This window comes from Penaeus vannamei, chromosome 8 (assembly GCF_042767895.1).
Source record: "Penaeus vannamei isolate JL-2024 chromosome 8, ASM4276789v1, whole genome shotgun sequence".
Taxonomy (NCBI): domain Eukaryota; kingdom Metazoa; phylum Arthropoda; class Malacostraca; order Decapoda; family Penaeidae; genus Penaeus; species Penaeus vannamei.
Genome location: NC_091556.1, coordinates 13573903 through 13578902, shown reverse-complemented (window position 1 = coordinate 13578902; position 5000 = coordinate 13573903).

Sequence of the window (5000 nt, the reverse complement as noted above, 5' to 3'; positions counted from 1 at the left end):
TTCTTTTTCATTTACGCAATTTTAGTTCTCATTTTGCTTTTGCTTTTTCCTTCGCGCAATCTATTAAACTTGCCTAGCATAGGCTTTTATTTGATACGTGAATGTTATCTTTAAGTCTCCACTTGAAATTTAAGTAAACAAAATTTTTGATCTTTGGTTCTGTCTTTAAAATCATGAATAAAAAAAACTGATAAAGCTGCAAAATATATCTTTTTTAAAGAAATTACCGATGAATGGAAGCTAATGAAAATTATATTTAAAAAATCATCTTGCTTGATGAAATAGCAATAAAGGAACGACCGACAATAAACGAGACATTTCATTTATTCATGATTTTTAGAGCTTGGTTAATTTGTGTAATTGCAAAGAATATATATAAAAAAGACAGGAAAAGAAATGCAGCCATGTTGATGCATTCCAAGTTTATGCAAGTGCGACAACAATTTCGAAAAGCAACTGAATATCCCCGGCAGAAACCTCGATTTAAGAGCAGCTGGAATTCGAGACATTTTTTTTTCTTTTTTCAATTTTTTTTTTACAAATCTGTATCTTTTTTTTATAAGAATATATGCTTAAACATGTTTCTATTTCTCTTTCCTCCCTCTCTCTCTCTCGGTAACAGCAAGAAGGATAATCATGATTATGAAACGTATAACATGGATAATATTGATAACAATGATAATGCTGATGATAGTAATAATACTAATGATAAGAACAATGATAATATGGGAATGATAATAATAATAATGATGATGATAATGATAACAAAAACAACAGCAACGACAGCAACAGCAATGATAATAATAACAATAACAATAGCAATAATAACGCTCAAAATCATAATTATAATCCTCCTCCTCATCATCATCATCATCATCAAAACTAATGATAGTAGAAAAGATCAAATGATAATAGTAAAGATATAAACGATATTTATCATTATGATAATAAAAGTGACAGTGATAATGATGCTATAACAGTTTGCTATTATCGGCTTTATACGCAATAATAACAACAGTCTTCGTTCTCTTTCTTTCCTAAATGAAATAGTTCATGACTGTATCACACAGCAATTACCATGATTTGCGATTTTTGTACGAACACCTTTATAAAGTATTTTCGTATAAGATATCTGATTCTTTCATGGTGAAGTATATCTTGATGAATATTGTCATGGAGTTACTATGCGATTATATCTGATGAATGGTGTTGCAACATTGCGGCTCAATATCCCATTCATTATTCAGTAAAGTTATTCATGAAAATTTGAAGGAATTCACCCAGTGTTGAAACGTTCATTCGTGTCAAAGAAAATGAAATGGGATGCATTGGAATGCATTCAGGCTTATATGTATGCATTTTACAGTGTCGATATATCTTCCTGTCTGGTTAACCCCCTCCTTTCTCTCTCTCTTTCTTTCTCTCGTCGCTCTCTCTCCCTCTATCTCTTTCTGTGTGTGTGTGTATATATATGTATATATATATATATATATATATATATATATATATATATATATATATATATATATATATATATATATATATATATATATATATATATATATATATATATATATATATACACACACACACACACACACACACACACACACACACACACACACACACACACACACACACACACACATACACACACACACACACACACACATACACACACAAATGCCGCATTCACACACACACGCCGAAACACACACACACACACATAAACACACACACAAACACACACACACAAACAAACACACACACGCACATTCACTCAATCAAAGACACTGATACACATTCACATTTTCATATTCTTCTATCTGAATATCAGCCATTTCTTTCTCTCCAAGACTCCTGTTGTTCCAAGACCTTCTCTCTGCCTCAAGCGGAACCAGAATAACGCAAAAGAAAAGATAAAAGACTCCAAAAAGCAGAGAACTCGCGCGCACGAAAGAGAAATCTCCAAACATCCATGAAGCTTTGCTGTCTTGCCAAATTGTATCACAGAAGAGTGGCTGTCCATTGCCATCACTCACAGCTGGCGAACTCGAGGCCGATACGGAAGGGACCCCACTTTATTTATCCAGCCGCTCATATATGTATATATATATATATATATATATATATATATATATATATATATATATATATATATATATGTATATATATATATATATATATATATATATATATATATATATATATATATATATATATATATATATATATATATATATATATATATATATATATATATATATATATATATATATATATATATATATATATATACACACAGACACACAGACACACACACAACACACATATACATATATACATACACACACACACACACACACACACACACACACACACACACACAGAAAGAGAGAGAGAGAGAGAGAGAGAGAGAGAGAGAGAGAGAGAAATAAAAGGAAGCATGGACAAAAAAAAAAAAAAAAAAATAGAGAGAGATAGAGAAGACAGACAAACTCTTCCTCTCTTTCGCCATGAGCATCCGTTCATTTACCCTCTCCCCCCCATCCTCACCGCCTCCCCCTCACCCCTTCACCCCCCTCGACGCCCGACGGAGCCATCGCCGCAGCAGGTCCTCCCGAGAGCCATCAGTTCCCTTTAACCGTATTTATGACACAACCAACCTGTCAGAGATCCCAGAAGTCACGGGAGGTTGAAGGCACACGGTCGATATTTATGAGTTCCTTTATAGGCGCTTCGACCCTGTTTGGTGCGCTTGTAAGGGTGATTTCCCCTTGCGCCCTGCGTGATTTATGGCGTCTGGGAAGGATCCGCTATGAATTGTTCCTCGTTTTGGGCCGTCACTCCTGCGCCCTCTCGGCTCTCTCTCTCTCTTTCTGTCTCTGTCTTTCTCTCTCTCTCTCTTCTCCTTCTTTTAGATCTCCCTTTTTCGTTTTCCTACTATTGATTTTTTTTTTCTCTCTCATTCATCTTCTACTTCCTGTCTCACTTTCTTTTACCCTCCTTTTATTTTCATCCTTCTTCTCCCTCTCTCTTTTTCCACCTCTCCCTGTCTTTCTCCATATCTATCTGTCCGGCTTTCTGTTTGTCTGTCTGTCTGTCTGTCTGTCTGTCTCTCTCTCTCTCTCCTTTGGCTTCTTTTCTTTTTAGGTCTCCTTTTCGTTTTCCGATTATTGATTTCATCTTTTTCTGTCTCTAATTCATATTCTGCTTCCTCTCTCACTTTCTTTCTTTCAACCTTTTTTCAGATTTATCCATCTCACCCCGCCCTCTTTCTTTTTCTTATTCTTTCCCTCTTCTCCTTTGTCTGTTTCACTATCTATCTGTCTGTCTTTATCTATGATTATGCGTCTGTCTGTCTGTCTCTCTCTCTTTCCCTCAATCCCTACCTCCTTCCTACCCTCCCTCCCTCCATCCATCCTTCCCTTCCTCCCCACTCTCTCTCTTTCCCTCTCCCTCTCCTATCACATACTTTCTTCCCTCCTATCCGTTATCCCCGTTTCTCTCCTTGCACCTCCTTCGCTCCCCTCCTCCTCGTTGTCTCTCCTTCCTCAAACCCAACACCATCGCTGCGAATGCTCCGACAAGTGACAGTTTTTACAAGTTTTCCTTACGATCAAAAGTAACTTTATGTTGACCTCTCAAGTTTTCTCGTTACGTACAGAGGAACTTTTATGGCATTTTCAATCCATTTTATCATCTTCCTTTATGCGATATTTACGCTCCCTCGCAAAAATGGGAGAGAGGGAGAGAAAAAAGGAGAAGAAAGAAAAAAAAGGAGGAGAGGAGGAAGAGGGGAGACTCATTCAGATTCCTGAAGACTTGACTTGCTTTTTTGAGTAGAATGAAGCAAGATGGAGGAGAGGAGGAAGATGAGAGAAGACGAGAAGGAGGGGAAGGAGAAAGAAGGAAGAGAGAGAGAGAGAGAGATAGAGATAGAGAGAGAGAAGGAGAGAGAGAGAGATGAGAGAGAGAGAGAGAGAGAGAGAGAGAGAGAGAGAGAGAGAGAGAGAGAGAGAGAGAGAGAGAGAGAGAGAGAGAGAGAGAGAGAGAGAGAGAGAGAGAGAGAGAGAGAGAGAGAGAGAGAGAGAGAGGAGGCCCTGGCACAGGGTAAAAGGGAAAGAAAGATGGGGTGATAAGATAACAAGAAGAAAAACGAAGGAGGAAGGCCATTAATAATGATGAGGATAACAACAGCAATAGTAATAATAATAGTAATAATAACAAAGATGTTAATGACAATGATAATAACAATAATGATGACACTGATAATGATGATAGTAATAATAATGATAATAATTATGATATTAGTAATGATAAAACAACAACAACAACAATAATAATAATAATGATAAATAACAACAATAATTGTGGTAATGATGATAATGATAATGATGCCATTATTGATGATAATGATAATGCTAATAATAATGATAATGATAACAATAATAGCAAGAATAAGAAAAAAAAAGAGAAACGGAAAGTGAGACAGAAGAAAACAAACAAAGAAGAAACGACAGGGAAGAACAAGAAACAGAGGAGGAAAGATAGATGGAAAAGAAGAAAAATGGAATTGAACGAAGGAGAAGAAACAGGAGGAAAAATAGAAAAGAAGAAAGAGAAGGAAACAAAGGAGAAGAGAAAGATGTGTTGGAAGAAAACCTTAAAAATAATAAGAATTGAAGACCCTGTCCTCCCGCCTCCCCTTCCACTCTTACCCTCCTGCCTCTCCCTCCCCTCCCCTCCCTTCCCCCTCTACCCTCCCCCCTCCCCTCCTCCCTCCCCTCCCCCTTCCCCTCCACCCCTCTCCCCTCCCTTCCCCCCCTTTTCCCCCTTCATCCCTAAGGGCACACCCCCCCCACGCCCCCCACCATTCCTAGCCCCCCCTCGAGCGCCATCTCCAAGTCTTGACAAATGGCGACAAGACAGCGAACGGACACGAGGACGAGCCGGGGATCTCGAGTACAAGCGCGCGCTACGCCTCGAGCGAGTAATAG